The sequence below is a fragment of the Prunus persica genome, chromosome G7 (assembly GCF_000346465.2).
Source record: "Prunus persica cultivar Lovell chromosome G7, Prunus_persica_NCBIv2, whole genome shotgun sequence".
NCBI lineage: Eukaryota > Viridiplantae > Streptophyta > Magnoliopsida > Rosales > Rosaceae > Prunus > Prunus persica.
The window spans coordinates 39,702-53,186 of NC_034015.1; positions in this window are offsets into that span (position 1 = coordinate 39,702).

The window sequence follows — 13,485 nt, forward strand, 5'->3', positions numbered from 1 at the left end:
CTGACACCAGTCCCTCCTTCATCAGTCGGCATTGCATCTTATATCTAGCTTACTCTCAGCCCTCTTTTGCCTATCTGGTCCTCAAGCATCAATTTTCCTGAAGGATGCATGATAATTTGATAAACAACTTAAGGGGATAAAACGTCATGATTCTGTACGGGCATGACAACCTAATTTTGGAGGAGTTGATTTCTTGTATGCCCTCACTTGTCAGCAAATAGAATCAAACAACTATAATGTTATATCAAAAGCAGAGAAAAGGACAATGGCACTGTGGAAATGTGTAATCGAAAAAAGATAAATACATGTCAAGAAAAAACGTAAATTTTTTTATTTTTTTATTTTTAAAAAGGGATTGGGAAATTGGTGGCTTTGGCACTGGCTTGAGTAGACATTGGTAAAATATATTTTTTTTTTTTTAAACCTTATAAATCTAAGGTGGATAAATACTCCTTATTGTCCATGCATCGCCTTCTTCTCTCTTGTTCTCCTTCTAACAAACCCTAAATTGAGAAATAGAGAAATAGAGAAAAAGAAATAGACTCAGAAAGAGAGAAAGGGAGTTTCTTCCTTAAACAGAGAAAGGTTTACTTCTTCCACAATTCTACTGCAATTGCCCCAAATTTCGAAATCCATAAGAACTCTATTTCTAGGTTTTGGTTAGGAGCTGTCCAACAGCACAAACTATGGAATCAATGTTGGTTCCTCATATTTCAAGTTGGGAGCTGATGAAATTGTCATTATTGCTTCAGGGACCACATGCAATCTAAGCATGAGTGGATATTATTCCTATAGTGAACCCAGATTTGACCAAATGATATTAGTAATATGCAATCTATTGTAACACATGAACGTCGTACTGCCACTGTATTGCTTCCCTAATACCGTTTTTTCAATTATAGTGGGATTATGTAGTTTTGGTATTGCCATCATATAGCTCCCCTATTTAATTCTTCTTCTTCTTTTAATTTAATTCTTGATTCAGTTTCTTTCAAATTTTGGAATTTAGGGCAGTGATTTAGGTATTTGAATTGGATATGAAAAAAAACGCATTAATTAGAACCAATTATGTCTGTGTATTGCCTTGTATTAGCATCGTATTGCCCCTTTAGTGCTGCTATATTGATATCATATTGCCTTCTTTTTTTTCAAGTCTGCCTAGGAATGAATTTATAATGCAGTTTTTGTATTGCTTTTGTATTATTGTCGTATTGCTACGGTATTACTCCTATATTGCTATGACTGATACTCTTTGACAATATCATAAGACAATTTGTGTATCCTCTCAATTTCCAAGGAAGGCGTCTCTATGCATTGTATCCCAATATTTTTCAAACTTTGTTACCATTTTTGAGGCCATCAATTTCACTTCATCTTGGTCAGACAAGAGCCAATCACAAATTGCCAACCTAATCTCACAAATGTGTGGAAAATAAAGGTTTGCTGTAGGATACTTGGTCCCAGAGAACAATTCAGTCACAGTATAAAAAATATGCAATTTTTCAGCAATGATACTTGCCTCCATCCAATCTTGCTCCCTAGGAATAATTTTATATAGGGGCTCACGTTATCTAAAGCAAGGAAAAACATTTTTGTATATCATTGCCATCTCAAGCATCAAATAGGTAGAGTTCCACCTAGTTTTGCAATCTAGCTCTAATTGCTTAGTGCTCTCAATTTTCAATTGAGGGGCTGCCTCAATAAATTTTTCCGCTCTGTTTGGAGTGGCTGACCAAAAGGCAACACTAGAACGAATTTTCTCCATGCCAGTGTTGATAACATCTAAGCCATCCTTAACAATCAAGTTCAATATGTGTGCACAACAATGCATGTGAAACAAACTTCCATCCAACGCATGTGAAACAAACTTCCATCCAACTTACGATCAATGTTCCAATCTAGCAAACAATCCATCAAAGCACCAGCAGGAGTCTCAGCTGTATGTGGACATGGCACATATATAAATCTAGTACCAAAAAAAAAAAGACAAATTAAGTACACAAACTATAATAGGCATTTAAAATGAAACATATGTTAAAAGTTTTATTTCAAAACTAAATAAATTACCTCATAAGTCAACTTTGTAAGTTCCAAGATTCATCAATGAAATGAGGTGTGACGGCCATAAACCCTCTCTTTTGGTTATTTGAGATCCACATATCAGTTGTAATTGCAATTCTACTTTGATTTGTCTCCAACAACTTCATTGTTCTTTCTCTCTTATACTCAAATATTTTAAAGATGTCACTCTTAATTGTGTTTCGAGAAACCATCTTAAACAAGGGTTGCAAAGCCATTGAATATCTTCTAAAACCGACATGTTCAACCATGGACATCGGGTACTCATGCAAAATAATCATACAAGCAAGCTCCTTCCTTGCATTTTGTTGATCAAAATTATACGTACCAAGCTTGACACCCCCATTATTTGATCTAGTAGGATGCAACAAAGACTACTTTATATCTCTTTGCTTCTTCAAAGGACATATTTTGAAATGATCATGCAAATGTGTAGTTCCATTTTTGCTTCCAGCTAATAGCTTTTTCCCACAGTTATTACACACTGCTTTCCACACATCTCCAATCTTTTGTTTTTAAAAATGATTCCAAACAACAGATCTTAACTTTCTCTTATTTTGACTGTTATCGTCACACCCACCAGAATCTTGGTTTGGTTCTTCATCAGTTGGTTGTGCAACGTGTTCTTGGTTCTCATCCTTATTCTCAACTTTTATTGAGCATTCAATTGGTGTCTTCACATTTGGAGAATCTTGTTGTTGAGTACTGTGGTAACCAAATTAAATCAAAACCCTAGGTCAAATAATTCATTCCATTTGGGGATTATTGGACCTAATTGGGAATTAATCAACCTGATTGGGAGTTACTCAATTTAATTGGGGATTACCCAATTAAATTGAACGTTACCTAATTGGGTTGAGAATTGATTTGGTCAATTACCACGATTCCCAATTAAATGAGGAGTTACCTAATTGAATCAGGATTTGATTTGATACCTACCACAATTAGGGATTTGATTTACCCTAATAAATCAAATCCCTAATTAATCAAATCAATTCCAAAAAGGGGAGGAATAATTCCCTTCCATCTACGGAATTATTCCTCTGAAACCCTAGCCTCCGAGACCACTATAAAAGCATAGCCACACACAAGGGTTGAGGTACGTCAGAATTACTACTAAAACTCTGCAGAAAATTCCTCTCAAACCCTAGCCACCTCTTTTCTCTCTCTCTTTTACATAAGGCTCCTCCCGCCCGGTTTACACCTTAAACACATCTCCGTACCCTAGTTAGCTAGTGTTTTTCTTACAAATACTTGAACTAATTTTGGCATCGGAGGGTCTTTGGCCAACACCCCCGGGGTGTGGTCCTCTTATTTGTTCTATTTTGCAGGGAGAAAGAGGCGGCGAAGAAGAAAGGGCAATCTTTCGAACCGAATATTCTCGTGAGGAAATTTACTCCCACAAGTACCACTGTCAAAGTCCAAAATGTTCTCATTATCAATGTCCATCTATGAATAGGATGTTCAAGAAATCTATTAATAGGTAAATATAACGAATAATTGTCTAAGCACAAACTAAGATATAGTATTGGTAATTCTTATTTCAACTAACAAATTTAGTAATATATTAATATATGTTTTTACCTACAGTGATCATGTTAGATGATATGAAAACTAAAAATAGAACCAAAAAAAAATATTGTCAATGGTTAAAAGTTGGAATTGAGCACCTAGGATAGCGGTGCTTGGAGTATGTTGATAATCTACTCCTCTGACTTTGAAAAAAGGAAGGGTGCAAGTGATCCAAGCTTATGTGGGAGAGAGCCCTAGATGTCAGCTCTGTAAGATGTATAAACAACAACTAGGGCAACACTGAAATCTCTATAATAGTATATTTATATATTCTTAACGGGTCGGGTTCGGGTTGGTGATTAAAATATCATCCCCGCCCCTCCCCAATCACCATACCCGATAATTTCCCCATACCCTTTTTTTATCCTTCATACTCGACCCATTAGGGTCGAAGCCCCGCGAAGACCCTTACCCACAGGGAAAATTGCCATCGATGAAAGTTCATCGGGAAAATACTAATCCTTTATTTTTCGCCGGGATAGACATGTGCAGATGAAATTTTGTCAGAACAGAAAGATCACATTGAGAGGATCAAAAGCATACCTGGATCGCAAGATTTGGTTCTCAGAAATGTCCGAACGAGCTCCGTGAAATTTCTCAAGAAAACCGGCCAAATTTTCTTGTTTTCCGGCAAATGCCGGCGGTTCCAGTAGCGGCGTGCCTTGTCATCCTCGTGCATCAAGATTTGATTATAGCTAGAGTTGGTGTCCATGAAGATGAGTAGCTGATTGCCAGAAGTTGAATCCATGAGCTGGTCGATTCTTGACAATGAGAAGTTGTCTTTAGGGCACTCTTTGTTGATGCTGGTGTAATCGATGCAAACTCTCCATTTGCCCTTTCTTGTTCACCAGCAGAACAACGTTGGCTAGCCACTCTGAGTATGAGACTTCTTCGATGAAGCCGACTGCTGGGAGCTTGTCAATCTCGGCTCACCACTGGCATGTTGGCGGGGTTCACATGCAGCCGATGGCAGATGATGTTCAAGTCAATGCCAGGCATGTCAGATGGCGACCATGCGAACATGTCTTTGTTGTTCTGGAGGAAGGTGGTCAGCTCCACTTTCTCGTCTAGGCTTAGGCACGAGCCGATCTGTGCTTTTCTGTCTGGCTGGTAAGGATCGAGGGGTACTAACTCAACCTCATCCTCAGGCTTCCAACCTTCTTCAAGGGAGCCTTCCGGGTGGATTCCCTCGTCTTGATCCTTCTCGTTTGGGTTCTGACGAGAGCCGATCTGCGCTTCTTTGTCTGGAGGGCCAGGATCATAGGGTATTAACTCAACGTCATCCTCAAGCTTCCCACCCTTTTTAGGAGAGTCTTCTAGGCAGATTCCCTCACCTTGATCCCGACTCCTTAATTGCTATTGTGAGGTAGCAACTCCCTTTCCTTTTTGGCTTGCTTATCTACTGGGAGTGCGTCCTGCCTCATTGGTAGCCTGCATTACTAGTGCTAACTGCAATTGCTTGCTCTTCTTGAGCCCTTGGGCTGTGCATCTCCTCGCCATGGCTTGGTCACTGTTGATCTGCCTGATCCCGCCCCCATGGAAGAGGTAGTGGATCTTTTGGTGTAGAGCAGAGGTAATGACTTCAATCTTGCTGATCCATGGTCGGCCCAAGATTCTGTTGTAGAAGGAGATCTCGTCGATGACCATGAAGGTCTACGAGTATACCACCAGGGGTGATTGAATGTCAAGGTCAATTATTCCCACAGTGATCGACATGGCCCCATTGAAGCCGGTAAGCGATCTGGCAATTTTGTTGATCTTGGCCTCCAATCTCATCTGTTGGATAATAGATAGTTACAAGATGTTGGCCACGCTGCCCTTGTCCACGTGAACTCGCTCGATCACAGCTTGTTCAATTTGGATGCAGATGACAAGGGCGTCATTATGTGGTAGATCAAGCCCGATCAAGTCCTTCTTCTAAAATCCGATTATGGGGGTGTCCTCAATTACTGGATCGCTGGTTATGACTTGGGAGACATAAGTCGTCTGTGCAATCTTTCTCTTGCGCTCCTTAGTGGTCAGCCCGAACTCCTGGGAGTCAGCTAGGATAGTGTTCATCCGTATGACTTTTTGGAGAGGTTCCTTGGAAACTGCACACGATCCTTGATCTGCTGGATAACCTTCTTTGCGGTTAATTTCATGCAATGGCCGTCTTTGACTGGCTCCTTGAGGTGCCTTTTCTAGGCATTGCAATTGTTAGTGTACTGACTATGCTCCCTCTAAAGGCGGCGGTCTCTTCACTCACGGCTTGTCCTTTACTTGTGCCAGGATCTGGTGGATAGGGATAACTCGTGATCTGCGCTTGTCCTTCACTTGTCCTTCACTTGTGAAGGTTTCTGTTTCTGAGAATCCCTTTTAGGGCCGTGATCTGCGCTTGTCGGGTAGTCATCTTGATGGCTGGCTTTCTTTGCGGCAATATAGTCATCATCCTAGAGCGCGAAGCGCTCTGCCGTCTCGATGACCTTTGCAAAAGTTTGGCTTGGACCGATGGTTAGTTCACGGTGCAGCTCGTTCTCGGTTCGCAAGCTCTTCTTGAAATATGAGGATTTAGGTCATCTCATCCTATGATGTTTACCTTCTCAACCTTAAATCTTCTAAGGTAGTCTCGAATAGACTAGTCTGACTTCTTGCGTAGGTTGAACAGGTGGCCCGGGTGCTTTCTGACTGTCCAGTATGAGGTGTACTCCTTTGTGAAAATGAGGGTAAACTCTTTGAAGCTGCCTATCGATGCGAACGGTAGAGTGTGGAACCAGTCCTGAGCTGCCCCTTGCATATCAGGGCTTCATCTGCCTTGTAAAAGATCATGGTGCTCATGAAGTGCCTCAAATGTCTCTTGGGGTCATAGTCCCTCTTGAATTGTGCGATCGATCGCGTCGTGAACCCCTTCGAAGGTGTAGCCTACTCCACCTCGTTGGTGAAGGGTGAAGAGTTGACTCTATCAATTTTCCTACGCATGGCCTCCACCATGCTTCCCTTAAGTTGGAGACCTTGGAATCGGTCATTTACTAGCCTCTCAAAATCTTCTGCCTGCAGGGCCGGTGAGTTGGGTTAGTGTCTTCGGTGCCTCGAGCGCCACTGGTTAACTTCCTCCTCAGCTTCCAAGGGTCAATCCTCTTAGTTGCTCTACTTGTGGGGAAAATTAGGAGATTGAGCTAGTGAGATCTGCTGCTTATTATCGTGTGTTGGTTCTCGAGCAGGGTTGTGAGCGTCAGTCATTGCGTTCGTCACACGATTGTTCATAAACTCAAACTCCTTGTGAGCCCAAGAGAGTGTGGACATTGGACTGCGGGCCCAGCCTCTCGTTCACATTGGTCCTTGGACCTAACCTTGAACGGATCGTCGACTAGCTCATAGTATGGCTTGCGAATGTCTCCCTCTCATCAACACGATCTCATTCTCTCCCCTGCCCGTTTGTTTCTGTTCGACCAGCCTGAGAACTCTCGAACTACGCACCAGCATAATCATGCTTCCTTCTCTCCTCGTCATGGGATCCACGGTCAAGGTCTTGATTCAGGTTGATCTGTGTGAGTAGCTAGCCAATCGAATTATTTTGATCGTTGACCATCTACGTAAGTTGATCAACCTGTGAATTAAGGCCAACCTGACTGAGCAATTCAGGAAGAGAATTGTGCATCGGGCCCAATGGCATATGGGCTAGGGCTCCATTAGATGCATACACGGGTGCATATGCCAAGTGTGATTGCAGAGGAGGGAGGGAATGGATTTGCTCATGTTGGGGTATTTTCCGTCGGAAGGCTCGTCTGGCCTTATTGATTCTTGGATCACCATATAGTGATGAGTCAAGCCTTCGTTGCCTCTTTTTCTGAGTTAGCGAGAACTAGGCCCAAGGCATCCCAAGGGAGAAGCAAGTTCGAGGGGAGTACTATGTTCTTCTTCTAGCGGCTGCATTTTTTGTGCTAATATTTCCGGCAGCTAGAGGAAGAGTTGGAGATGGTGTGTTGAACCAAGATTGTGTGAGCTTGGCATGAGAGCTTGGAGTGTGGGAGCTAAAGACCCACAAGTTTAGCAAATGAGAATGGTTGTGCTTGGCTTGGTGTTGGATATGCTTGAGGTTGGTTGTTGATAATTTGTTGTTTATGGTTGTGGCTATGGCTATGAGGATTTAAGAGTTTCAAGAGAAGGAGGATGGAAGGAAAAGCTTGAGGTTTGAAGGCTATGGTGTTTATAGCTTGGAAGGAAGGAAAAGCTTGGAGTTATGCTTGGTGAGGCTTTATGGATTTAAGAGTTTCAAGAGAAGGAAGATGGAAGAAAAGCTTGAGGCTTGAAGGCTAAGGTGTTTATAGCTTGGAAGGGTATGGGGAGGAAGGAAAGGCTTAGAGTTATGCTTGGTGGGGCTTTATAGGGAGAATGGTTTCAAAGAGAGAAAGTTATGGCTGGGGTGCTTGCAAAAGCTAGAAAGGAGGTGTGATGATTGAAAAGGGGGGTTGATGCTTGCAGCATCCAAAGTAAGAAGTTGTTGTGCTGCTCCAGTAGCTAAAGGAAGGCCCTGATGGCTAAAGAAGGGGATTGATGGCTGCTGTGTTGCTTGCAACAGCCGAATGATGGGGCTTGATGGCTGAAGAAAAATTGGTGCCATTTGCCTGAGCCATGAATGCCAATTTATAGAGGGTGAGGGTTTTCCTTTATTTCCAATAGGTAAAGGGAGGTGCTGAAATCAGCCTATTTCCAATGGTTAAAAGGGAGCACTGGGGCATGCTATTTTCCAATAGGTGAAGATAGGTACCATAAACTGATTATTTCCTATGGGTAAAAGGAAGCACTGAAAACGGCTTATTTCCAGCGGATAATAGGGAGTGTTGGAAAAGGCTTGTTTCCAATAGGTAAAGCTAGGCAATTGAAAAATGACTATTTCCTATGGGTAAAAGAAAGTGCTTGAAAAATATCTCAACCCACATTGGAGAACTCCAAGTAATGGGCTTGGACTTTGGTGCTCTCAAGTAGATAGCCCAAAGTCTCCATTATCCAAGAACTTCTGTGGGCCTTGTGGACCTCCGTAACCTTCCACACCACAATCCCTCGTGCAAGCCCTGTAAACCACATGACTTGGGTTCATGTGAGCTTGGTAGGTGATTGGCATGTGAAAATATATTATTGGCTTGGAATGGCATGCACACTATTTCTATATTTATTTAATGAATTAATTCCCAAAATACAGTTTGAATTAACGCATGACCTTATATTGACTTTAAATGTCTTTGGGCTTCTCATGACTTTTTTGGGCCTCAACAGCTCCAAGATCGGGGAATGGCCCGAGAAGGCATTAAGGTAACCATGGATGGCGGTGCCGTTGTAGGCGGTAGTGGCGGCATGTGGTCCTTGTGGTGGCAAGGTGAAGGCAGTGAAGCCGTGGGGCTGTGCAGCAGTAGCGGCAGCTACGTGGTGTGGCTATTGCTATGCTACAACTGCAGGACAGTGTGGCAGAGCAGCGACGACTACTAGATTCGACTGGGCAGTGACGACTGCTGGATACGGCTGGGCAGGGGCTGCTAGCGGCTGTTCTGCAATTCCAACAGCTATTTGCAGCAGCTGTTTGCTTCGTTTGCAAGAATCCAGGAGGTGGCTGTGAGGTGCCGGGAGCCGTAGGGAGTTGCTAGAACGTGCGGGCAGCAACTGGGAGTGGTTGCAAGGCGTTGGCAGCCATGGGAGGTTGCTGCAAAGTGCAGGCAACTGCGGTTCCAAGCGGTTGCAGTGAGACAGGCCTGTCGTGGTGGTGTTACTCTTCGTACATCTTATATCAACCATGGTTGATTAAAAAAAAAAAAGTGTGGAAAATGGATTTGAAGCACGGTTTGAGTATTATTTTGCGCTCTCAATGAAAGCATCAATTTGTGGGAGCAATTTTCGTCCCCAAAGAATATTCGTATGAAGAGTAGTCTTCTCATGCTTATATCTCACATGCTTTTGCAATTCAATGAAATAGTTTTCTAATTTTTTTTTAAAGAAATATGGCTATACTCGGTTTTTTCTATTTTTTTTTAAAATGAAATAGTATAGCCAGCCAGCCATACTCGGTTTTTTTCAACTTTTTGAAAAATAGTATCGCCACTCGGCTTTACTCGGATCTTTTATTTTATCTTTTTTAATAGATAGTATAGCTGCAGGGCGATACTCTTTTTTTTAAAGAAATAGTATAGCTGCTCGTCCATACTTGGTTTTTCTAATTCTTTTCAAAGAAATAGTGTAGCGTCCATAGTTGGTTTTTCTAATTCTTTTCAAAGAAATAGTGTAGCCGCTACTGTTTATTAAAAATTCGTATAGACGCTCGGCTTTATTCGGCTCTTTTATTTTACTTTTTTATAAATAGCCGCCCGGCTATACTAGTTTATTAAAAAAATTTTAAAAAAATAGTATAGCCGCACGGCTATACTTGGTTTTCCCAAATTGTTGCAATACTGTTTTGTCTTTTTAAAAAAAAAAGAAATAGTATAGCCGCTTCGCTATATTCGTTTTTTTCTAATTTTTTTTTAAAAAAGAAATGGTATAGCCGATCGGCTATACTCTGTTTTTCAATTTTTTTTAAAAAGAAATTGTATAGCTCTTGGCTATACTCGGTTTTTTCTAATTTTTAAAAAAGAAATTGCATAGCCGCGCGGCTATACCTGGTTTTCCCTTTTTTTAAAAAAAGAAATAGTGCCACGCGGCTATACTTGGTTTTCCCAATTTGTTTAAAAAAATATTATAGCCGCACAACTATACTGTTTTTCCAATTTTGGTTTAGGGTTTAGGGCGCGGCTATACTCTGTTTAATTACGTGTCACCTCTCCTATAGAAATGCCAATACCAAATTTAAATCATTGTAATCTAAAATATCCTTAAAAAACAAATAATTTCAAAGGCGCATATTTTTCTTAATCTTCCCGCCTGGAAGACCCATGACTTCTTCTTGCTTAGGTCATGAAGTGCTGCCACCACCAACCCCGAGAGAGAGAGAGAGAGAGAGAGAGAGAGAGAGAGAGAGAGAGAGAGAGAGAGAGAGAGAGAGAGAGAGGGTGGGGGTAATGAAATACAAACATACACTACAACATATATCCGCCAGAAGATATACGTACAATATTACCTGAAGAAGCAGCTCCATCTCCGCCAGAAGATATACCAATAGACTACAACTGGTTCGCTACTTTATCAGCTTCCTTCGCATTAGCCTATGCATAGACATGATGCCCAGTCTTCTTATGCTGATCTCTCATATGCTTGTTTGCAAATCTCATGCCACAACCCGAAAAGCTACAAACAAAAAGTTTATGTTCAAGGTGTACTGCCTTGACATGTTGATGGAGATTTGATTTCTGCAAACGTATAAGCAAAATCAGAAAAGGAAACAATAAAAAAAACTAACAATGGCTATACTCTTTTTTCAAATTTTGTAAAAGAAATAGTACAGCCGCACGGCTATACTCGGTTCTGTCTAATTCCTTTTTGATCAAATAGTATGGCCGCGCGGCTGTACTTTAAAAACAAATTTAAATAAAGGACCAAAAACGTCCAACAACTGCTTGGCTAACTACAAATCGTCAAATGGATATCATCGATATTCAAGGACCCCAAATTGATTCTGAGCCAAGTTCCATTGACCAAAAATGTAATTAAACCATCTGCAATTTTCCCCTTATTGAATAGATGGAGAGGTGGAGAGCTTCAAGTTGATCCTTGTGACGCATGTTGCAAACATCATATGAAGGACACGATTTTTCAAGCCAAATTGATCTCTTGTCATCATTGATTTCCTGAAACTACATTCTTCTGCCAATTTATAGGAAGGAATCTTGAGCACATTATCCTTGTCCACCAAAACAGCCCGCACACCTTCGGCAAAATCATTCCGCAAAGACGATCTTAGGCGATGCGATATTCAGTTTTCATCACACCAGTTAAACTGAATTTGGACAAATGTTATTTTCAGAACAGGGGAGCTACTAGAAAACAAAACCTATCAAAGGGAATCCAACCCCATGATGAAAGAAACGAAAAGGTAGAAACTCCAGACTTACTGTGGATAGTTGATTGTCATCTTTCCCAAGTGCAGATGCAACTCTGGAGAAATACTTCTGTGTCAACTCCACCACTGCAACACAACAATGAATCACCAACAACAACCAAACAAAACGGCAAACCACAACAATTAACACTACTCTCCCTATAAATTGTGGCTTTAGCTTCCACTTCCACCACCAACAACTTGGAGAATCAAGCAGAGTTGAATTTCAAAAAAAAAAAACCAAAGAAAAGTGAGGAGCAATGGATGCTAGTCTGTTCAGGGCTTTGGTTTTGATGAGCATGCTTGTGCTTGCAATAGCTCAAGCTGATATTAATCCCTCTTATACCAATGCGGTTTGAAATGGCAACGCTCTGATCATTCCAATATAAATCATGTGGTTCCAAATGGTCATCTTATTCCTTGTGGTTTATGATGTGCGAGGAAATGCATGTTGAGCCCAATATGCCTTTGCATATGCATGATTAAATGCAACTTAACTCCTTCGGATGTTGTGTATAATTTGTATCTTTTTCATCATTTTTTTGTATTAAAAAATACCAAAAAATACCATTGGTTAATGCAAACATTAAGAATTAAAATTATTAATTAAATGAGAATAATATAGTAAATTCACACTTTTTTGCATTAAAAAAATTAAAATTAAAAGAAAATTCAGATAATGGATCTTATTTTTATAGAACACAACTACATATTATCTTTTTTATTTCTAAAATAAATTTAATTTTTTTTAAAAAATGTCTCTCGCAGGTGTGGAAGCACGTGCTGAGAGGCTAGTATATATAAAGCAAAATATCAGAAAATGTCCTTGATTATTGCAAACATTAAGAATTGAAATTATTGATTAAATAAGGATAATATGGTAAATTCACACATTTTCATATTAAAAAATTTTAAAATTAAAAGAAAAATCAAATAATGGATCCTATTTTTATAGAACACCATTACGCATTATCTTTTTTAATTCTAAAACAAATTTAAATTTTTTTATTTTAAAAAAAAAAAAAAAAAAAAAAAAAACCTCTCGCAGGTGCGCATGTGGAGAGGCTAGTAACACTTAAATAAGAAACTAATTAAAAAGCCAAACCCCAATATGATGCATATTGCATCAGTGCAGAAATCAACAACCAGAGAAAGCAATAAAACCATGTACGTACTACCAATATCTTCATCACTCCACAGGACAAAAGTTAAGATTGAGTTTCAAAGAACCAACACGAAACCTAGTAAACTATATAAAATGAAAAAATATTGCATGACCACTCGGCAACAGCCAAACTAAAATCAAAGGAGGAACATAAATTCAAGCCTTAACTCATTATTAGAAAGAAAATTCACCAACACTGCAATAAAAGAGAGAAATTATTCAACAATTACAAGGGATGAATTTCAAGAACAGGAGGAAACATACATGAGCGGAAAATCATGCCAAATACAACCAAACTGAATGGAAACTCAGACGAAGATTGATATTAAAGTCCTAAATCAATGGTCCTGTATCACAGCTAATTTGCCTCATAATTATCAACCAAACACAGGAAGAAAAGCCTGAAAATCTAAAGACTTAAACCTATGCAAAAGTTTAAACAGATTCCAAATACGGGTCACGGGAAAATTGTTAAATTTATGTTTTCCTAGCTGCAATACCAGTGCTTGTATTATTTTTTAAAATTCTTCTTTTATAGCATTCATGATGATACAGTGATGCCAAATACTTCACCTCAGAGCAGTCAAGAAAACCAGTAACAAGACAAATTAGATACCAATTTCAAGCGAACAGAGCTCAGGTCCTTCTGCAAACTATTCTAAGGAACAACTTC